The sequence below is a fragment of the Crotalus tigris genome, unplaced genomic scaffold, assembly GCF_016545835.1.
Source record: "Crotalus tigris isolate CLP2741 ecotype Arizona unplaced genomic scaffold, ASM1654583v1 scf7180000017771.5222438, whole genome shotgun sequence".
NCBI lineage: Eukaryota > Metazoa > Chordata > Lepidosauria > Squamata > Viperidae > Crotalus > Crotalus tigris.
Window position 1 is genome coordinate 1,663,996 of NW_024096622.1, and position 24,356 is coordinate 1,688,351.

The 24,356-nt window shown below is 42.6% G+C and overlaps 1 protein-coding gene across 6 annotated transcripts in view; it reads left to right on the forward strand.

Annotated features, from left to right (window-relative positions):
* Window positions 1-24,356, forward strand: part of MARK1 (microtubule affinity regulating kinase 1) — an 81,447-nt gene that overhangs the window by 25,564 nt on the left and 31,527 nt on the right. The gene's annotated exons all lie outside the window — the stretch shown is intronic.

Genomic DNA, 24,356 nt, shown 5'->3' on the forward strand with positions numbered 1-24,356 from the left:
AATTTGTTGTGATCCACACAATCAAAGGCTTTTGCATAGTCAATGAAGCAGAAGTAGATGTTTTTCTGGAACTCCCTAGCTTTCTCCATGATCCAGCGTATGTTGGCAATTTGATCTCTAGTTCCTCTGCCTCTTCGAAATCCTGCCTGTACTTCTGGTAGTTCTCGATCCACATACTGCTGGAGTCTAGCTTGTAGGATTTTAAGCATAACTTTACTAGCATGTGAAATGAGTGCAATGGTGCGATAGTTTGAACATTCTTTGGCATTGCCTTTCTTTGGAATTGGAATGTAAACTGACCTTTTCCAATCCTGTGGCCACTGTTGAGTTTTCCAAATTTGCTGGCAAATTGAGTGTAGCACTTTTACTGCATCGTCTTTTAAGATTTTGAATAGCTCAGCTGGAATACTGTCACCTCCACTAGCTTTGTTGTTGCTCAGATTTTCTAAGGCCCATTTCACTTCACATTCTAGGATGTCTGGTTCGAGGTCAGTGACCATCTCATTGTGGTTATCTGGGATGTTAAGCTCATTCTTGTATAGTTCTTCTGTGTAGTTTTGCCATCTCTTCTTAATCTCTTCTGCCTCTGTTAGGTCTCTGCCATTTTGGTCCTTTATCATGCCCATCTTTGCATGAAACGTTCCCTTCATATCTCCAATTTTCTTGAAGAGATCTCTGGTCCTCCCTATTCTGTTGTTTTCTTCTATTTCTTTGCACTGTTCATTTAAGAAGGCATTCTTATCTCTTCTAGCTACTCTCTGGAATTCTGCATTCATTGGGTGTATCTTTCTCTTTCTCCTTTGCCTTTCGCTTCCCTTCTTTCCTCAGCTATTTGCAAAGCTTCCTGAGACAGCCATTTTGCTTTCTTGCATTTCTTTTTCTTTGGGATGGTTTTAGTTGCTACCTCTTGTACAATGTTGCGAACTTCCATCCATAGTTCTTCAGGCACTCTGTCTATCAGATCTAATTCCTTAAATCTATTTGTCACCTCTACTGTATATTCATCAGGAATATGATTTAGTTCATACCTGAGTGGCCTAGTGCTTTTCCCTACTTTCTTCAATTTAAGCCTAAATTTTGCAACGAGAAGCTCATGATCTGAGCCACAGTCAGCTCCTGGTCTTGTTTTTACTGACTGTATAGAGCTTCTCCATCTTTGGCTGCAGAGTACATAGTCAATCTGATTTCTATGTTGACCGTCTGGTGATGTCCATGTGTAGAGCCGTCTCTTGGGTTGTTGGAAAAGAGTGTTTGTTATGACCATCGTATTCTCTTGACAAAATTCTATTAGCCTGTGCCCTGCTTCATTTTGTTCTCCAAGGCCAAACTTGCCTGTTATTCCGGTTATCTTTTGGCTTCCTACCTTAGCATTCCAATCCCCCATGATGATAAGGACATCATTTTTTGGTGTTAATTCTATAAGGTGCTGTAGGGCTTCATAGAACCGGTCAATTTCATCCTCTTCAGCACCAGTGGTTGGGGCATAGATTTGGACTACTGTGATATTGAATGGTTTGCCTTGGATTCGAATTGAGATCATTCTGTCATTTTGGGGATTGTATCCCAGTATTGCTTTTCCTATTCTTTTATTGACTATGAAGGCTACTCCATTTCTTCTGAGGGATTCTTGCCCACAGTAGTATACCTGATGGTCATCTGAGTTAAATTCACCCATTCCTGTCCATTTTAGTTCGCTGATTCCTAAGATGTCGATGTTCATTCTTGTCATCTCTTTTTTGACTACGTCTAGCTTGCCTTGATTCATGGATCTTACATTCCAGGTTCCTATGGAGAAAAAATCTTTACAGCATCGGACTTTCCTTTCACCACCAGATATATCCACAGCTGAGCGTCCTTTCGGCTTTGGCCCAGTCGCTTCATTCTTTCTGGCGCTACTAGTACTAGCCCTCTGCTCTTCCCCAGTAGCATATTGGACACCTTCCGACCTGAGGGGCTCATCTTCCAGTGTCATATCTTTTTGCCTTTTAGTACTGTCCATGGGGTTTTCATGGCAAAGATACTGGAGTGGTTTGCCATTTCCTTCTCCAGTGGATCACATTTTGTCAGAACTCTCTGCTATAACCTGTCCGTCTTGGGTGGCCCTGCACGGCATAGCTTATAGCTTCATTGAGTTACGCAAGCCCCTTCGCCACGACAAGGCAGTAATCCATAAAGGGGATCTAACACATACTTCATCTATAACGGACAAAAATGCAAACAAATAGAAGGAGCACCCATGGGAACACCCCACTCACCTGTCACTGCAAACCTCTACATGGAATACTTTGAAACCCAAGCTCTAGAAAAATCTGATCACAAACCCAAACTCTGGCTCAGATACGTAGACGACACCTTCATAATCTGGCCACATGGGAAAGAAAAACTGGACATCTTCCTCACACACCTCAACAGCCTACACCCCAAAATACAGTTCACCATAGAAACAGAAGCTAAGAACCAACTTCCCTTCCTGGATGTCTTAGTCTACAAGAAATCCAATGGCTCCCTAGGACACACCATCTACCAGAAGAAAACACATACAAACCGCTATCTGCACGCTCTCTCACACCACCACCCAGCACAGATCAACTCTGTAGCCAAGACACTCATCTCCAGAACAAAATGCTTAGCTGATGAACAACACCTAAAAACTGAACTACACACTCTAACATCCAATGGATTCCAAAGAAATAAGATTACCAAAGTAATCCAAAAAGAAACCCCCACTAAAATCCAAGACAGAGAACAAGAAAACGGCAAAGCCCTCCTCCCATACATAAAAGGCATCACAGACAGAATCAGCAAGATCCTCAACAAACACAACATCAAGACAGCATTGTGCACAAACAGAAAAATATCCACCATCCTAAGAAACCCCAAAGACAAAATTGAGTTAGAAAATCAAGGAGTATATGAAATGAAATCCCATGCACTGCTTGTCCCACCACATACATCGGTTAAACCAACAGAAGAATAAGTGAACGCATTGAAGAACATAAGAACTCAGTCAAAAAAGAGGAACCAACTTCTTCCCTGGTCCAACACCTTAAAGCCACAGGACATTAAATTGACTTTAAAAAGACCAGAACTATTGCCAAAGCTGAACACTTTAATAACAGAATAATCAGAGAAGCCATCGAGATAGAAAAACACCCACACAGCATGAACAAACGAGATGATATCTCCCGCCTACCAGCCATTTGGAAACCCATCCTTATTGACAAATGAGTCCCTAACACAAAGAATGACACCAGACCCACACTCACGAAAACCACACAGGCTGTCACCACCACACATCCACGCAAAAGGCAAACCCAAACCCACAACGATGATGAGGCACGACCACAAACCAGAAGCCAGACCATAGCTGCATCATTAGCCACTTTAAACCCCTCCAATCCATACATGAAGCAAACTGACATCCACCATGAAGATGAGGCACGAACACGAAGCCAAACAATAGCAATGGAGCTCACTATCTCACATCCCCCTGCAACTAACACTAACCCGAGCACAACAAAGCCCGCACTCAAACAGAACACTCCCCCATCCAATCAGAGCACAGCCAAGCCCCTAATCAATCAGAACACACCTCCACCAAATCAGAACACAGCCAAGCTCCCATCCAATCAGTTCATACCCCCACTAGCAGTTAAAAGGAAGAAACAGCTACGATCACACATTGCTCCTAGAAGCAAGCAGCTTAAAACCAGCCTGAAGATGACGAATGGGACTTCGTCGAAATGTCGCCAAGACACTTCCAATTTGACGTGAGACAAAACCCGAATAACCAAAGACCTACATACAAACACACGCAAAAACCTCAGAAAACAAATTATATATGACGACGCACGAGCGGGGAGTGCCAAAAATGGAGGGGGAGCAGTGAGGATCAGGGTTTCTGGCTACCGCACAGAGAACATTCAAGGTGATCTGATTGAAACCGGGATACAGGGGCACGGGGGGATCGGAGACGATGAGAGGGGACGATTTAGAATGATAGTTACCCGATCACGCTCAGGAGAAGGGAGGATGTCCTCGCCGATCCATCCGGTGGCAATGGCCTGCCCACCCCTCCTTGCAGCGCCGGTCCGACCATACCAACAGAAAACACAAAACAGCTCTCGAGATAACAACGTATGAGCAAAGGACACCAAGGACAAGGAGGGGAATGGTGAAAACCGGTCAGGATAATACTTACAGAGATCATGACTGTGTGGGTGGGATTTATGAGGAAAAAGAAAAAAGAGGGGGGTGTACTACACCTAGACAATCTGAGAGGGGCAAGGGAGGAGATGACAGGAACATGCAATTAAATGATATAAGAGACATGGTCAAAAAAAGGGGGGGAAATACCCCGCCTGATTCTGAACTCAGCAAAGGGAGAATGTACGATGTCACACACACAGACAAGAGATGCAGGAAAAGAACAACCGCTAATATAAGAACTGCGACCGGAACACAGCCTATTCAATCAGGCCCGATGAGGTCCAAGAGCCGGGTGCAGACCTTGGTCAATCTATAAAAGGACTCTCCTACTGACCAGCATTTTAAGCCCTGGTGATGTTGGCAGTTGCCGACAAAAGCTTGGTGTTTGTATTAAACTTTTGTAGTTTAGAACTTCTCTGGTGTTCACGTTTATTTGTTTTGAATATACTGTACTTTCCGCCATATAAGACGACTTTCGCAAGCAGTAAAATTGGCGCCGAAGTCGGGGGTCATCTTATACGCCGAGTCATCTTATACGCCGGAAATTACGGTAGTTTCTGGCGTATAAGACGACTTTCTAGGCATGCAATTCAGTGCTGACGACGGGGTGCCTATACACCGATAGACGGTGTGTGGTGTGTGTGTGTGTGTTTTGTGTGTGTGTGTATATATATATATAATATATTATATATAATATATATATATATGTTTTCTGAGGTTTTCGTGGGTGTTTGTATGTAGGTCTTTGGTTGTTCGGTTTTTCTCCCGCGTAAAATTGGAAGTGTCTTGGCGACGTTTCGACGAAGTCCCATTCGTCATCTTCAGGCTGGTGTTTTCTCCTTCGTGCTTCGAGCAGCAATGTGTGGTCTTAGCTGTTTTTTCCTTTTAACTGCCAGTGGGGGTATGAACTGATTGGGTGGGAGCTTGGCTGTGTTCTGATTGGGTGGAGGTGTGTTCTGATTGGTTAGGGGCGTGGCTGTGCTCTGATTGGCTGGGGGTTGGCTGTGCTCTGATTGGCTGGGGGGTTGGCTGTGCTCTGATTGGCTGGGGGAGTGTTCTGTTTGGTTGTGCTCAGGTTAGTCTGAGTTGCAGAGGGATTCAAGATTTTGGGCTGCCCTGCCATTCCTTGGCTTCGCGTTCGTGGTCGTGCTTCCTCTTCATGGAGGGTGTCAGTTTGCTTCATGTATGGATTGGGGGGTTTAAAGTGGCTAATGATGCAGCTGTGGTCTGGCTTCTGGTTTGTGGTCGTGCCTCGTCATCGGTGTGGCTTTGGGTTTGTTTTTTGCGTGGATGTGTGGTGGTGACATCCTGTGTGGTTTTTGTGAGTGTGGTCTGGTATCATTTTTTGTGTTAGGGAGTCGTTTGTCAATAAGGGCGGGTTTCCAAATGACTGGTAGGCGGGAGGTATCATCTCGCTTGTTCATGCTGTGTGGGTGTTTTTCTATCTCGATGGCTTCTCTGATTATTCTGTTATTAAAATGTTTCACCCCACCACCCCCCTGTTTGGCAATGGTTTCTGGTATTTTTTAAAGTCAATTTCATGTCTGTAAGCTTAAGGTGTTGACAGGGAAGATGTTGGTTCCTCTTTTTTGATTGAGTTTCGTATTTTCTTTCAATAATGGCTTTGCACTTATTCTTCTGTGGGTTTGTCCGATGTCTGTGGTGGGACAAGTGGTGCATGGGATTTCGTATACTCCTTGATTTTCTAATTCAATTTTATCTTTGGGGTTTCTAAGGATGGTGGATATTTTTCTGTTTGTGCAGAATGCTGTTTTGATGTTGTGTTTATGGAGGATCTTACTGATTCTGTCTGTGATGCCTTTTATGTATGGGAGGATGGCTTTGCCGTTTTCTTGTTCTTTGTCTTGGATTTTAGTGGGGGTTTTCTTTTTGGATTAGGTTTGTAATCTTATTTCTATGGAATCCATTGGATGTTAGTACATTGGTGAGAGTGTGTAGTTCGGGTTTTAGGTGTTGTTCGTCAGCTAAGCGTTTTGTTCTGGAGATGAGTGTCTTGGCTACAGATTTGATCTGTGCTGGGTGGTGGTGTGAGAGAGCGTGCAGATAGCGGTTTGTGTGTGTTTTCTTCTGGTAGATGGTGTGTACTAGGGAGCCATTGGATTTCTTGTAGACTAAGACATCCAGGAAGGGAAGTTGGTTGTTAGCTTCTGTTTCCATGGTGAACTGTATTTTGGGGTGTAGGCTGTTGAGGTGTGTGAGAAAGTTGTCCAGTTTTTCTTTCCCATGTGGCCAGATTATGAAGGTGTCATCTACGTATCTGAGCCAGAGTTTGGGTTTGTGATCAGATTTTTCTAGAGCTTGGGTTTCAAAGTGTTCCATGTAGAGGTTGGCAATGACAGGTGAGAGGGGTGATCCCATGGGGGCTCCTTCTGTTTGTTTGTATTTTTGTCCATTATAGATGAAGTATGTGTTGGATAGGCAGTGGTTGGTCAGATCTAAGATGTGTTGGGGGGGGTTATATTTGTTTTGGATAGCTGTCAAGGCTTCTTTGATAGGCACTTGTGTGAAGAGGGATATGACATCGAAGCTCACTAGTAGGTCGCTGGGCTGTAAGCTTTGTTTCTTTATGATCTCTATAAACTGGAATGAGTTTTTTACGTGTGAGGTGATGGATTCTGCATAGGGCTGTATTTGTTTGGCGAGAAATTTGGCTAGGTTTTGTAGAGGTGAGCCTATGGAGCTGACTATAGGTCTGAGTGGGGTTCCTTCCTTGTGTATCTTGGGGAGACCATAGAGTTTGGGGCATCTGGATGATTTCTCTCTGGGAATGATTCTTTGCTGGATCTCTTCGCTAATGGGGGAGGCTTTTATCTTGGTTCTGGTGGTTTTTTCCAGGTAGGTGGTGTGATCTGTATTTAGGGGTTTGTATGTGGAGTCTTGGAGTAGGTTGGTTAATTTGGTTTGGTAGTCAGATGTGTTCTTAACCACCGTGGCGTTGCCCTTGTCTGCTGGTAGAATTATTATGCTGGTGTCTTCTTTAAGGTTACGTAGTGCTGTCTGTTCCTCTTTGGGTAAGTTGCTTTTGGGTGGCTTGCTGGTGCAGAGGATGTTGGTGATGTCGAGTCTGATTCTGTTGGCGTCGTCGGGGTTGATTTTAGTCAGGCTGGTTTCAACTCCACATATAATGGTTTCAGTGGGGATGTGTTTGGGAGCGACTGCAAAGTTGAATCCTTTGGAAAGGACCTTGGTTTCGGCTTTGGTGAGGATCCTATCTGAGATGTTATGCACTGTCTGCTTCATGTGTGGCTGTGAGGGAGGAGGGGTTTGTTTCTGGCGTTCTTGTAGTCTTCGGAGTTTGTTGGAGTGTGTATCTGTCTTGAGGGTGGTCTGTGTTTCGGCTCTCCAGACGGCGAGTTGTTTGGATTTGTCCCAAAGTGCGGGGTGGATCTTGTTGCTGAGTTTGAGGTGGAGTGTGAGGAGATCTTTGTTAATTCGGGCTAGGAGGAATCTTTTTGTGTGAAGTTCATTTCTGATTAGGGCCAATTCTGTTCTTTTCAGGATCCGTTTGGTGGCTGCAGAGTTGGAGTGGAATTTCAGTTGGAAACATGTGGGGATTAGATTTTGATCTCGGCAGTTGCGTAGGAATGCGATGTCGCATAAAATGGAAGCTCTTTGGACTTCAAGTTTTTCATAGGTCCTGGTTCAGGTGAGGGTGGATTTCCTCCCCGTATAGGTTCAATTTTGTTTTTCTGAGGTTTTTTCGCTGGTAATTTGTATGTAGGTCTTGGTTGTTCCGGGTTTTTCGCCTATCAAAGAGCTTGACAGCTGTCAAAACAATATAACCCCCCCCAAACCCATCTTAGATCTGACCAACCAGTGCCTATCCAACACGATCTTCATCTATAATGTGACAGGACAATACAAACAAACAAGAAGGAGCACCCATGGGATCACCCCTCTCACATGTCATTGCCAACCTCTACATGGAACACTTTGAAACCCAAGCTCTAGAAAAATCGGATCACAAAACCAAACTCTGGCTCAGATACGTAGACGACACCTTCATAATCTGGCCACATGGGAAAGAAAAACTGGACAACTTCCTCACACACCTCAACAGCCGACACCCCAAAATACAGTTCACCATGGAAACAGAAACTAACAACCAACTTCCTTCCTGGATGTCTTAGTCTACAAGAAATCCAATGGCTCCCTAGGACACACCATCTACCAGAAGAAAACACACACAAACCGCTATCTGCACGCTCTCTCACACCACCACCCAGCACAGATCAACTCTGTAGCCAAGACACTCACTCCAGTAACAAAATGCTTAGCTGACGAACAACACCTAAAACCCGAACTACACACTCTCACCAATGTACTAACATCCAATGGATTCCATAGAAATAAGATTACAAACCTAATCCAAAAAGAAACCCCCACTAAAATCCAAGACAAAGAACCAGAAAACGGCAAAGCCCTCTTCCCATACATAAAAGGCACCACAGACAGAATCAGTAAGATCCTCCATAAACGCAACATCAAAACAGCATTCTGCACAAACAGAAAAATATCCACCATCCTTAGAAACCGCAAAGATAAAATTGAATTAGAAAATCAAGGAGTATACGAAATCCCATGCACCACTTGTCCCACCACATACATCGGACAAACCAACAGAAGAATAAGTGCATGCATTGAAGAACATAAGAACTCAATCAAAAAAGAGGAACCAACATCTTCCCTGGTCCAACACCTTAAAGCTACAGGACATGAAATTGACTTTAAAAATACCCGAACCATTGCCAAAAGTGAACATTTTAATAACAGAATAATCAGAGAAGCCATCGAGATAGAAAAACGCCCACACAGCATGAACAAGCGAGATGATACCTCCCGCCTACCAGCCATTTGGAAACCTGCCCTCATTGACAAACGACTCCCCTCACCAAAAATGATACCAGACCCACACTCACAAAAAACCACACAGGAGGTCACCACCACACATCCATGCAAAAACAAACCCAAAGCCCCACCGATGACAAGGCACGACCACAAACCAGAAGCCAGACCACAGCTGCATCATTAGCCACTTTAAACCCCTCCAATCCATACATGAAGCAAACTGACACCCTCCATGAAGAGGAGGCACGACCACGAACGTGAAGCCAAAAAATAGCAAGGCAGCCCAAAATCTTAAACCCCTCTGCAACTCAGACTAACCTGAGCACAACCAAACAAAACACTCCCCCAGCCAATCAGAGCACAGCCAACCCCCCAGCCAATCAGAGCACAGCCAACCCCCCAGCCAATCAGAGCACAGCCATGCCCCTAACCAATCAGAACACACCTCCACCCAATCAGAACACAGCCAAGCTCCCACCCAATCAGTTCATACCCCCACTGGCAGTTAAAAGGAAGAAACAGCTAAGACCACACATTGCTGCTCGACGCACGAAGCTGAAAACACCAGCCTGAAGATGACGAATGGGACTTCGTCGAAACGTCGCCACGACACTTCCAATTTTTACGTGGAGAAAACCCGAACAAAACCAAAGACCTATATATATTATATATATAATATATATATAATATTATATATGTATATAATTATATATATATATATATATATATATATATATATATATATATATATATATATATATATATATTCTTAGTCTTAGTCTACAAGAAATCCAATGGCTCCCTAGGGTACACCATCTACCAGAAGAAAACACAAACCGCTATCTGCACGCTCTCTCACACCACTACCCAGCACAGACACTCATCTCTAGAACAAAACGTTTAGCTGATGAACAACACCTAAAAACCGAACTACACACTCTCACTAATGTAATTACTTACCAAAGTAATCCAAAAAGAAACCCCCACTAAAATCCAAGACAGAGAACAAGAAAACGGCAAAGCCCTCCTCCCATACATAAAAGGCACCACAGACAGAATCAGCAAGATCCTCCACAAACACAACATCAAGACAGCATTCTGCACAAACAGAGAAATATCCACCATCCTAAGAAACCCCAAAGACAAAATTGAGTTAGAAAATCAAGGAGTATATGAAATCCCATGCACCGCTTGTCCCACCACATACATCGGATAAACCAACAGAAGAATAAGTGAATGCGTTGAAGAACATAAGAACTCAGTCAAAAAAGAGGAACCAACTTCTTCCCTGGTCCACCTTAAAACCACAGGACATGAAATTGACTTTAAAAAGACCAGAACTATCGCCAAAACTGAACACTTTAATAACAGAATAATCAAAGAAGCCATCGAGATAGAAAAACGCCCACACAGCATGAACAAACGAGATGATACCTCCTGCCTACCAGCCATTTGGAAACCTGCCCTTATTGACAAATGAGTCCCTAACACAAAGAATGACACCAGACCCACACTCACGAAAACCACACAGGCTGTTACCACCACACATCCACGCAAAAGGCAAACCCAAACCCACAACGATGATGAGGCACAACCAGAAGCCAGACCACAGCTGCATCATTAGCCACTTTAAACCCCTCCAATCCATACATGAAGCAAACTTACATCCACCATGAAGATGAGGCACGAACACGAAGCCAAACAATAGCAATGGAGCTCACTATCTCACATCCCCCTGCAACTCAGACTAACCTGAGCACAACAACGCCCCCACCCAAACAGAACACTCCCCCAACCAATCAGAGCACAGCCAACCCCCATCCAATCAGAGCACAGCCAAGCTCCTAACCAATCAGAACACACCTCCACCCAATCAGAACACAGCCAAGCTCTCATCCAATCAGTTCATACCCCCATTAGCAGTTAAAAGGAAGAAACAGCTACCCTCACACATTGCTCCTAGAAGCTCAAAGCCGAAAACACCAGCCTGAAGATGACGAATGAGACTTCGTTGAAACGTCGCCAAGACACTTCCAATTTGACGTGGGAAAAAACCCAAATAACCAAAGACCTACATACAAACACCCGCAAAAAACTCAGAAAACATACATACACACACACACACACACACACACATACACACACACACACACACATACTAAAAATGCGAATCCTCGGCATTATGTTAACAAATAAAATAAAAAACGAACACCAGAATATAATATATATATATATCATCCATCCCCCATCTCCTTTCAGGTTTATAGTTTTAACATAAAACATAATGTTCCTTATAGAGCTAAAATATTCTGAAGTAGTTGTCTGTTGAATGTGTAAGTGCTTCATCAATTATGTAAGTCCATCTATTAAAATCCAGAAGAAAAGATAGTCCTATGTTCTGACTGGAAAGGCTATTATATTCAGTTGTGTGCAGTAATCACCCTGTTAGCCTGGTATATCAATTTCTAGTGGTTTAGGAATAGACAGGATGAGTTATTGAGATTTCATACACTCTTGTGCAGACATATAAAATACTTTATGCTTACTTTTGCCCTCTCTTGTGAGATAAGAAAATAAAGTAGGGAGGCTTCAAAAATTAGTGCAAGGATTCAAACTGAAAGATTCAATCTGGAAATATGAGTGGAGGCAATTTGTTTAAAGTTTGGAAACAAATTTTCCAAATCTGATTGTTTGCTTCAAAAATGACCTGATTTGTCTACTCCATTATTTATAGTACTGAAGATGCTCCTGCTTTCTTCCTTTTTTTCAAATTCAAGGAAGGGGAAAAAAGGGAGTAGTATGGATGGCAGCTGCTGTTACATGTGAAAAACAAGTTTGATCAGAGAAATATCTATAAAAATGTGGAAACTGTTAGAATATCTGCTTCAAAGCCAGATGGTAATATTTAAAGAAAGTGGTCATTTGGACAAGAACTGCTTTCTTTACTTATTGTGTACCAGTGATGGTGATGTTGAAAATAACCATGGCAAATCATTTTTGTCTTTCTGATGTTTTTCTTTAGACAGCTGAATGGAGATGCAGACAGCTGCACCATAGCAGATTCCATAGTGTTGTTGGTAATTTATGAATTTAGTCTGAATAGAAGATTAAGCACCATTCCAGTTCAGCTGACTTAATGTCTCTGTACATGAGAGAAAATTATTTGTCCTGAGGGGCTGTCTAGAAACTTTGCAGAGTCTAGTGTTCCACTAGAACAGGGGTGTCAAACTCAATTTCATTGAGGGCTGCATCAGCATTGCAGTTGCCCTCGGGGGGCAGGTGGGTGTGGCCAGGGTGGGTACAGCCTACTGGGTGGGTGTGGTTGAACTGGGTGTGGCCTACTGGGTGGGCGTGGCCAGCTCTATATTTATGTCAAGTGAGCCTGGGCAGGAGTGGGACAGATCTGAGGTTCTCTGGCAGAAAGGGGTGGGACCAGGGCAGAGCCCATCAAGCTGGATATGTGAAGTAGGCCAGGGCCATTTGCTGGCCACTTCCAGGCAATGGTGCATTTCTTCATTCCTCACAAAGGGTGATACCTTCCCAGCGTGCACCCAGGGGGTGGGGCTGACACGGCAGGGGCTGGTTCCTTGCTGTTTCCAGATGGTCTTGTGGAGCTAAGACTGAATGCATTTCAGCATAGATGGCCACCACAAAATTGTACATTGGCTCCCGGCCGGCCTGGCCCAGGGCCAAGGCAGTGGGGGCCGTTCCCTCACTGTTTCCAGGATGGCTTCGCGGGCCACAGGAAACCACTTCGCAGGCTGCACCCGGCCCCTGGGCCTTGTGTTTGACATGTCTGCACTAGAATATAAACAGTGAATATTAGTAAATCTCACAGAGTTCTAGAATGCTGTTGGCTCAAAAAAACCATATGTGAAAAATGTATGTGACTTATTGAGTCCAGTATATAAAACTGAAATATATAATATCAAAAGTTAATGCTCAGTTATTACAATATTTTTTGGTAAAAGGCTCAAATTATTATCCATTTTTAGGCTGCTAAAATAGTTTAGATTAAGTTAAATTCATTAAATTTATATGTTGCCTAACACCCAGTGACTCTGGATCTAAATGCAGCTTATCCTGCCATTCTTGCTAAAGTACACCATAGTCATCACTGCCACAACAATAATTTGATCATCCATTCCTAAGGTAGACTTTATTTCTAGCTCCAAAGTGTTGCATCCCAGTTTAGGAGGCTGGAACAACAGCTACTTTTTTGAATCCTGAGAATTGATGTGAATACTAATGAAATTAATTTATAATTTACATGTTGCCTAATTTGGGTATTAAGAGATTGTTAGTTAAATAATATAGCATATGATGGGACTTCAGCAATTTGGACATAGCTATAGCAACATGTCTTTAAGCCTTAAAGGGATCATCAATGGCATATCTTATTGCAGTGCCATTATAGCACTAGAGAACCTCTATTGAACATTTGTTGTTAAAGGTAATATTCATGTTTATGTGTGTACAGTATGTGTGTGTGTGTGTGTGTGTATTATATATTATACATTATACAAACACACACATACACACACGAATGCTACTGTTGCATGATGTAATACCATTGCTAAATGGAATAACTATATTTTATTTGTCGTTCACAACAGTTGCTCTGTTTCTTTCATTATTCAAACAAAACTTCAAAGTATATTTTAATTACAACACATTACATAAATCAAAAGCCTGATATAATTTGGTTTAATTTTATATTTTTTCCAGGAAATTATTCCTGTATTTTCTGGGGTATAAGACGACTGGGCATATAAGACGACCCCCAACTTTTGAGAAGATTTTCATGGTTTAGCAAGTCGTCTTATACGCTGGAAAATACAGGTACTTTAACTTTCTAATAAAAGTAATGTAAGTCCTAAACACATTAGCATTTCATTATATTTCATTGCTTGTTCCTGATCTGCTAAAGACAAATGTAACTGGGTAACATCCCATAATAAGCATGGGGGTGCACTTGTGAAGCTTTGCAGTATATGAGGAACTGCCTCACCCCAATGGGACCAGCTGGCCTCTCTTGTTCCAGTGGAAGCAGCCTAATTTGGATCCCACTGGCCAAAGAATTTCTGCTGCTGGGCTCCAGGAGAAGATTTCAGGTTGCCAAAGAAGCGGCCGAGCATGGAGGAGGAAACGCTGAGCATCCGTCTGTCAGGGTCCTAGGGCTTCTGGCACTCAGCACGACGGCACCGGGTGCGGTCAACCCCGAGGAGGCGGCACCCTCTGCACAGCCCGCCGGCTCCCACCAGCTGCTCCTGCCGCCCACCCGAGCAGAGGCTGGTGGCGGGGGGGTTTCCCCAGGGGAGGAATAGCCCTGCTCGCACCGCCTCCCTCCACTGCCCTAGACTGGGAGGGGCAGGATCCCCGCCCGAGGGGCGGACACTTCTGCGAAATATCTGGCCTTCTGCGAGCGCTGAGCAGTACTTCGGCAACAAGGGGGCGGGGGCACTTCTTGGGAAGCCCCCGCCACTGACCCAACACAGGCATTCTTACTCAGCTGGCTCTCCGCCAGCACTCCTCTCCCGCCATTGGTCCGCCAATGCTCCAACCTTGCCCCTTCCTCCCAGCTGTTTCTCAGAGGGACACTTTTCTAGGGCTATTTGGCTGCGTGGGACACTTAAACTCTCATCCGGACAGCCAATCCCTGCGCCAAGGGGTGAGGAGAATGGGGCACAGGATACGGGGGAGCTTGCTTCGATGTACCATATTTTCCGGTGTATAAGACGGGTGGGTGTATAAGACAATCCCCAACTTTTGAAAAGATTTCCCTGGTTTAGAAAGTCATCTTATACGCCGGAAAATATGGTACCTATATAACCCTTTTTTAATAAAATCTTAGCATTTTCCCTAAAGTATAGGGTCTAATATATGTATCTTTAACATATTCATCTTCCAGGTTAATCTTAAATAACATTTTATGTACAGGTAAACAGATGATCATCTCCAGAACATAAATTGATATCCAATTCAGATTTAGCTCCTGCAAAAACAATTTTTTATCAAGTTTAAATCTTTCAGAAATTCTATAATAATTAAACCAATCACAAACAAATCCTTCACTTACTAGTTGTTCTCTTGTTTTTATCTTAAATCATTCTTCAAATATCTTCAAATATCTCTTATTATGTATTAGGTAATGAATATCTCCTATTTTTGATTCAACTGAGTGTTGGTCTTTCGGTTGCAACAGGAATTGATCGATCCATTTGTTACCTGAGCCTAAAATCATGGGCTGAGAGACAGTTACTGGCCTAAAGTCATCCAACTGGCTTTTATGCATAAGACAGGAATAGTCTCCTGGTTTCTAGTCTGGTGTGTTAAGGACAAAGACCAACTGGTTTGCAAATTATTATAATAACCTTTGTTTATGGTCAATATTTGCAAGTGATTGATTTTAGATTAGCGATTTATTGGATTCCCTAGGATTTGTTTCACCATTTCTAGATATAGCAGTTTGTGTGTGAAATATTTCTGTGACTACATTGATAAGCATGTGTAGAAGCTTCATGCAGATAGGTTGATTTGGTTTTTAAGTGTAGTGTGGTCATTATTATATTCTGCCTTGGAAACTTTGTGAGCAGCCTCCACATGAAGGAAATATGACACTAGAGCAGGGCTTTTCAACCTTTTCACCCATTGCACCACTTTTAGGATATGGCAACATCCAAATACCACCAGTTGCCTAGCAAGGTGTCAAAAACTTGATGACCAAAAAAAAAAAAAAGGAAAAAAGTGATAAAGTACAGGTAGTTCTCCACTTACAACAGTTCACTTAGTGACTGTTTGAAGATACAATGGCACTGAAAAAAGTGCCCCTCAAGCCACAGCTGAGCAAGACACCTGCCTGCCTGCCCGGCGGCGCTCTTCTTCCTATCTGAGGTTTTCATTGTTGTGAGCATTTCTGTTGAGGATTGGCAGCGAGGGTAGGGTGGGGGGTGTTTGGTTTTTATTCCCCCCGTCTGCTGGGTGGTTGCAGCAAGTTTTGGTCACTTCATATGACCCTGGGACACTGTGACCGTCATAAATATGAATCAGTTGCCAAGCATCTGAATGTAAATCACAAGACCCTGGAGATGCTGCAACATTCCAGCTGATCGGCGCTTCTTCTGGGCTCAGCAGAAGCACCAAGATCAGTGCTGCTTTCCAGCTGATTGGTTCTTCTTCAGGGCTCAGCAGAAGCACCAGGATCAGCCCCGAGCTTCAGCTGCAGCCTGGCACTGATCCTAGTGCTTCCACTGAGCCCTGACGTCCTGAAGAAGCGCTGATCCTGGCACTTCTGCTGAGCCCTGACAGCCCTGCAGCTCCAGCCATCTCTCACTCAGGCTTGTGCGATGCTACCACCGGTTCAGCTCATTTCTCTCCCCCACTACCACTTTTCTAGGATGGTCGCGTACCACCTGCCAGGTGCCAATGTACCACAGGTGGTACCCGTACCACTGGTTGAAAAGCCCTGCGCTAGAGGTCCTTGGGAAAGGCTGGCATAACTGAATAAGAGTGGGAAGAAACATGCTGGTGTGTCTTTAAAGATAAGTGTATTGGTGTATGTTGACTAAAATTCCTTAATTAGGAAGTTTGTTTGTTTACCAGGCTTTTTATGGCAAGTTTTCAAAACTGTTTTCTGAAGGCAATATACTAATTAAAACAATAAAACAAAAAGCAAATACAGAGAGTAATGTAAATGGAAGGAAAATTGTACAGTCAGAAACAAATATGCCTTTCAAAACCCATACAGAAAATAATTGGGTACTAACAAGCAGAATATTCTTAATGTATGTTAGTATGCTGCATTTATCTCTTGGTGGGTTTGGGCAACGGTTTCTTGACTTGTACTCCTCTATTAGAATTACCTGTTTACATAGAATAGTGTGAATTTGCTTTTGATAAACTGTGCATTGTTTGTGCTTATGGCATGCAGGACAAAATGTACTAAAAGATTGAATCTTAATATCTTTGTTATCTTACTAAATAAGATAATTAGATAATCAAAACCATGATGAATGAGTAAGATCAATATCTGTGATCCATCTGGTGACAATCATGGCATATGGAAGATTGTGATTTAGAATTTAAAATGAATAAAAGGTATCATGAATTAACAAATGAAATGAAAACAAGTAAAATAGATACATTGTGTGTTTCTCAAATCAAGAAAAGGAGGGAAGAATATAATATCTGTAGGTCTGCGGAGTTTTTCCATGCATAGTACAGGGAAGTGGAATGAAGGTATAATTATGAACGAAAAGGCTAAAATGCTTGTAAGATAATAAGAATTGGAGTTATATATGTTGTTATAAAAGTGTAGGAAAAGAGGAATTCATTGGTTGCCGATAAATGTATGTTATATTCCAAGGTAAGGTGATAAAGTTGTTATGTTAGATGAGATGAAGAATAAATAAACTAGACATCAAGAATTTTGACCACTTTGAAAGTTTCTGCTTAGAAAAAAAAACTATTTGAAAAACAGTTTTAAGTCTGTCAATATTTTTACATAGCAAAGAAATGTATATTGTTCTAAAGTCATTATTAAGTTAATAATTTTGTTGAAACAAAGAGAGAATTAATGAAGGATATAATCAGTGCTTTTTTTCTTAAAAAAAAAAAAAAGGTGCCGGAACTGATACACGTCATACAACCCACCTTGCCTATCCTACAAGGTTCCATCCAAAAAAGGTGCTGGAACTCCGTTCTGGGTGTCCTATGAGAAAAAAAGCCCATAATCATGAAGAAAGATTATGAATGTTGGACAGACCATTTTTAGTAGTATTTGAAGTGGATCTGGGAAAAAATTGATTTAGAAGAAACTTAATCCAAAGAAATGAATGAGAATAAAACAGCTACAAGAAGAGATTAATCCAACATGAAAAAATGATAAAAGATACATTAATCTCCCAACAAAATGCAAGGAAAATGTATACAGGGAAAGAGTAGTGGAAGTAACTGTTTGGAACAAATTGAAAAGGCTTATGCTGCAACAGATTTCTGTATAGCAACATAATGGGGAACATGAAAAAAGAATGCTTAATAAAACAATGAAGAAAATAACAAAATGGATGAAAACACTTGTTGATTTTCAAAAAAATCACTGATAAAGCAAGTAGCCCTGAATTATATGCATTGCATGAATCTGGAGTTGAAGATAGATTAAAATTAAAGTATATGGCCGTGATGGCGAGCCTTTGGCACACATGCCACAGGTGGCACGCAGAGCCTTCTCTGTGGGCACACATGCCATCACCCCAGTCCTAGGCCTTCAGCTGGCTTTTATAAAAAATTTTTTCTTTAGGCCTCCACCGACATATGCAAAAAAAAAAAAAGGTTCAATCAATCAATTTCAACTTTTCACGGGAAAAAAAAAGATCTCCCAAAGTTGGAATTCATTGATTGAACAATTTAGTCCCACCCAGTCTGTCGTTACCACCGAAGCCACGTCCACCCAATGGACCACGCCCACTTGGCACCTAATGGTACATAAGTGGGCTTTGGGGTGCAGTTTGGGCACTCGGTCTCTAAAAGGTTCCCCATCACTGGTATAGGGGATAATAAATGAATATTTAGGGAATAATTCAACATTGAACAGGGAGTAAGACAAGTTTGTATGATATCCCCTTGGATATTTAATGTTTTTACAGATAAGTGTATAATGAATTTTGTTAGAGATGTTTTAGTTGGAGATGTGAATGTACTTTTCTGTGCATATGACACCATGGTGTTAAATGAGAATCCAGTTTTGCAGCAAGTGTCAGATAAACCATATAATGCAATGAGGATGCTGGTTGAGGAATTCTGGGAGTTGAAGTCCACAATTCATAAAAGGGCCAAGTTTGAAGACCCCTGCCACAGCAGATCTGCAGCTTGTCATCAGCGCTCAAAGGATGCTGAACTTTACTCTGGAATTTCGGGGTTGGAAAGCGAAGGGACAGTGTGAATTTGCAGACCTGGCAGCACCTGCTGAAAAACCTTCTGCTTCTCCCCTCCCCTCACAGCTATCTCCTTCGGCACCTTCCTGATGCTTGCGGGCCTGCCAGCATAGGTCCGCCCGCTTCATCCTGCAAAGCATGGTTCACCTGGTATCAGGAGGGCTCCGAAAGAGGTAGTTACGGGGGACGAGAAGCAGGAGGCTTTCCAGCCTCGGCTGCTGCCCCCTTCCTTGGCTAGGCAAGGCTGGAGTGCATGGCCTTTAGTCAGGGCTGCCGGCATGGCAGCGCGGGAGTGCCAGGGGAATGCTGCTTTGCAGGATAAGCGGACGGAGGTACTTGCAAGTCCCGCCCCGGCTATGGCGAGGAACTGCAACTGCATCTGTGCCCAGGGAGTGAGGAGAAGGAAATGGAGGGGTGCGGTGGCTGGGCTGCCTTCTGGCCTGCTGGATTTGGGGTTTTCCTTTGATTGCGAGCTGGGGTAGGCCGGGTCCTCGCTGTCTCCAGGGCAGCCCTGGGCCAAATGTAAACACCCCGTGGGCATGTCTATCCCCTCCTCCTCCTCTTTGGTATAGCTCCAACTGACTCCTTGCCCCAGGCTGTGCACAGCTTCCAGAAGTGCCAGTAAGGTGGACCCTGGGTGCTCAGCAGAGCCCCAGCAACACTGTGGCTCTAGCTGGCTCTCCCACAGGCCTGTGCTGCGTTGCCACCACTTCAGCTCATCCCCACGCTACACTTTTTTTACACATATTTTTTTACAGTGCTTTTTAATCTATTGTAAGCGTAGCACCTGCCAGGTGCTGATGTACCACCAGTGGTACACGTACCACCAGTTTGAAAAGCCCTGCTGTAGAGCACTATGAAGCAGTATATAAGTCTAAGTGCTTTTGATAGTGCTATTGCTATGTTCCATTTTGGTGTGCCAATGTGAGAGTCACATATTTTATATCAACTGCTACTTTTATGTCATGTCAAGAGCAGCCCACGTATAAGAAAACATTTTAATAAATCGGCATTGAACAAATAATGCAAAGATTTTTACTCTCTAGGTACTTTATATCCAATACAGGGTGACCTAATAAAATACTAGTTATTCCCTAGCTATTTTTTGCAATTATTTTTCTGAAGTAGGCAAGAGGAGTTTGAGAGGAGAGGTAGTACATGAGCCTGATGTTTTGTCTTTCCATATTAAAGTCCAGTAATAAAATAATAGTTAAAACGTGTTCACCTTGCCATATCTACACATTATTAATATGTTTGCTATTACGTTGTACATTCTCCAGCATCATGACTGGAGAATCCACGAGTGGGTTGTCTTAACCTTTCTGCTCAGATGAGACTAAGTCTAGAAAGTTGCCACGCCTCCCGCTGGGCTAGACTGTCCCAGTTTTCGACTTAGTCTTCGCTCAAAGGACGCGTTTAAATTGTGGTCCTCTTAGACTTAGAATTAGATTGAAAACCCCACTCGTGGAATTCCAATCTTCACGCTGTGAGTGATTCCTTCTATTGCCTTCAATCACCTCAGGATATAACAATAGACCTTTTCTTTCAATTGCCTTGGCTCCTCAGGAGATCGCTTTCACAGCACATTTCCCTGAGCCTTCGGACAGCGCAGGTTGTCTCGCTCTCTCCGAGCGACTCCTAGCTGACCCTGACGCCGCGCAGCTCTCCCCGACCAAATCACAGCTGTTTCTGACTCTATGGAGCTCGTCAGAGCTTGGTTGGGCTTTCTTAAGGTTTTTTGACTCGTTAGCGAGCCTCCGGCTCCAGCCGCAACTGACAGGCTCTGAGAGATTGTGCAGGTCTCTGTGCGATGTCACTGAAAATTTCCTCCCAGCTTCTTTTAGTGCCTTTCGGCTGGAAAATTGACTGCCAGACCACGAATTGGCCGAAGACAGCAGCACAGGCTACTTACCTGCCTTCAGCGGTCCTGAGAGTTAGCTGCAGCCGTTACTTTTGGCACGGCCGCCATTTTGATTCCCTTTCACAGCCTTTTTGCCTGAACCTCTAGGCAACTCTCAGATTTGGCGTAGCCGCCATTTTGAGTGCTGCACGAGTGCTCACCTGCCCCTCAGCCTGTTTTTACACAGAGACTGCTTGCAGGACCTCACGACAGCATAACCGTGACCCCAATAGGGGTTCCCCAAAGGGTCTCTTATTCACACCATCACCTTTTGGTGCCCAGAGAGCGGCTTAGACAAAAATGGCACCAGTTGTATCTGCATCCTCTGAGTGACATTAGAGGCCTTCAATCCGCTCTGGGCAGCCCTTGCTAATTAATCATTTAGTAGCACTTCTGGATTACAGGGAGTCTTTTACTTACCACCTGTCCTCAATAGGCGCTGGCACTGTGTCGCAAGGCCTAACAGGTAGCTTTAGATAACTATCTGTGACTGTCAGCCATTGGTTAACCTTGTCAGACTGTTGGAGGGCCTGGATAAAGGGTTAACGTCTAATATTCTCCGTAGACAGGTAGTGGCATCCACGGTACTTACATGTTCCAATTCTGCCCCTTTAGCCCAGCACTCTGTAGTACGCTCTTTCCTCAAGGGGTGACTAACGCCAAGCCACCGGCGATACGTCGATACCCCTCTTGGGACCTGTCATGGGTTCTTCAGGCCCTGACTTCACCACTATTTGAACCAATGCTCTCTTGTACTCTACGGCTCCTCTCAATGAAAGTGGCCTTCCTGATTGCAGTCACAGCAGCGAGACACATTTCGGAGCTTACAGCCCTCTCCGTTAGAGGAGACCTGTGCATTTTCCATGAGGACAGGGTGGTCATTTGTTTGGATCCATTGTTTATCCCCAAGGTGAATACATGATTTCATAGGTAACAGAAGGTAGTGCTTCCCAATTTTTGCCCTCGTTCATCTCACAGATTAGAACGGCAGTGGCATAAACTGGATGTGTGCAGGGGCCTGCGATATTATATCAAATGGACATCTGCCTTCCGCAGGTGCGAGGCACTGTTTGTTTCCTTCCAGCCCTCCTCCATGGGCCGGAAGTTTTCTTCTTCCATCATAGGAAGATGGATAAAGGCCTGCATCGCTCGTGCATACGTGTCCCATTCCTTATCTGTTTCTGGACATATCACTGCCCATTCCACCCACAGTGCGGCTACATCAGCGGCTTGGTCGACGCAGGCATCCATCGAAGAGATATGCAGAGTGGCAACTTGGTCCTCCCCTTCCTCGTGTATCAGGCACTACAAACTGGACAAGTTTGCCGCTTCGGATGCTTCATTTGGCCGGAGGGTGTTGCAGCAGGTGGCATCATCCAGTGGAACACAGGCCCAGACTAGTTCCCCCCCAGTAGGGACAGAAGGGCTTTGGTATGTCCCACTGGTGGATTCTCCAGTCATCATGCTGGAGAAAGGGCTTACCTGAATGCCTTTTCTCAGCATGGTGATGGAGAATCCACACCCACCCTTTAAAGGGCCGGCTGGTCCTGTGTCAGGGATAGAAGGAGCCAATGCGTCAGATTATCGTTGGTTGCTTCGCCTTGGTCGACAACTGGGACGGTCTAGCCTAGCGGGAGGTGTGGCAACTTTCTAGACTTAGTCTCCTCTGAGCAGGAAGGTTAAGACAACCCACTCGTGGATTTTCTATCATCATGCTGAGAAGAGGCGTTCAGGTAAGCCAATGTTCCTTTTTAGCTTTTGCTGAAAAATGATACATAACTTTTGGTTTATCCACTTTGAGGTGAAAGGATCACATCAGCTGTGTTCATAAATAGCCTTATCAAATGTCTAATTGTATATAAAAAACAAACTTTTACTACTATTTGTCACCATCCAAAATGCATTCTATTTTCAAAGTCTTCAGGCAAAGTTAATTTAACACAACCTTGTCAATGTGCACCATTCATTATTGCAGTCATAATTTTTTTCCAAAGGATTAATAACTACATTCTTACTCAAGTTTGCAAAATAAGGAAAAATTGTATCATTGAGAATCAACCAAGAATATTTGATCCTGGACAGACCAGAGATAATGATTATGGTGGTTTATGGTGTGTTAGAAACTGTTGTTTACTTTCTGCAAATTAAATATAATAATAGATTGTTAACAGAAGACTTTGAAGTTCAACTTTGCTGTTGGCTTTAGCTTTAACTATGTTTATATACATACATACATACATACATACGTACGTACGTACGTACATACATGCAGTAGATAGATGCCAGGTTGGGTAAACAGAATTGTAGAAATTCCTAAACTGTGGAACTGTTTTGCAAGTTAAATATATTCTTGAAATATATTTAACAGTATTCAACTAGGGAGGACAGTTTATGTGTATGTATGTCTTATTTAGTTTTGCTTTGTTTTTGTATTGTTTGTATTGTTTGTATTTTAGCATTGTGAATAAAATAAACATATTGAAAAAGAAAAGTTTGTAAAATTATGGTACTAGAAATTTCTCTCTTTACAATCAAAACTGTGGATTGACGAATTATGTGGTAGAATCCAAATGCTTGGATATATATACAACCCCAACACTCAAAAGGGTAGTAATAGCCTCATCTGAATTGGGCTTGGCTTCTAAACAAAAATTTTGCGTGCCTATAATATATTGTTCTATATAGAGTTGAGATATTTTTAACTAATAACCAAATACAGTGAGTTGGCTTTGTACTGTATTCAGTGTAGGTTCAAGATAAAAATAATTTAAATCACAATTATGTATTTTTTATAAACTTAACTTATAAAAATGCACAATGTAAACTAGATATATAGCATTTGGTGAGAGGACAAATGCATTCTTTTCTGTTATGGTACACATTTCCAATAAAACATAAACATTAATATTTAATACATAATCAGTAGACTATTGCAATAGCAGTAAACTTAGTCTAATATCTGTATGTGCTTTTCAGTTATTAATCCTTTCGGTTATATTTGCTAAACTATTGTGTAATTAAACATATTATAATATGGCTAATAATTTTCTTTGTAACTTAAAATAAGTAATTATTAAATGTGTTAAAACATTTAAAAGAGATTTGTAGACAAGAATGTTTTTATACTTTTCCACATTGTTCTCTGACTTCTCTCTCAGTATCTTGTAACTTCTTTGATAACAGAAAGGATTCAAAGATTATTTAATTGAAAATTAGATATTAGTTCAATTCTGAACTGAAATGTCCAAGTTTCAGTTTAATAAAGAAAAACACTAAGAAAAGAAAGCATACCATTTGGTTATTTTTAAAACATTATTTAATTTCCTTAACCGTAGTAATGAAAGTAATAATAGTAATGAAATATGTACAAAATAAATGATTATATAGAAACGTTTTTTAAAAAAACTTAACTCCTTTACACTGACTTACTCTCACAATTTTCCAAT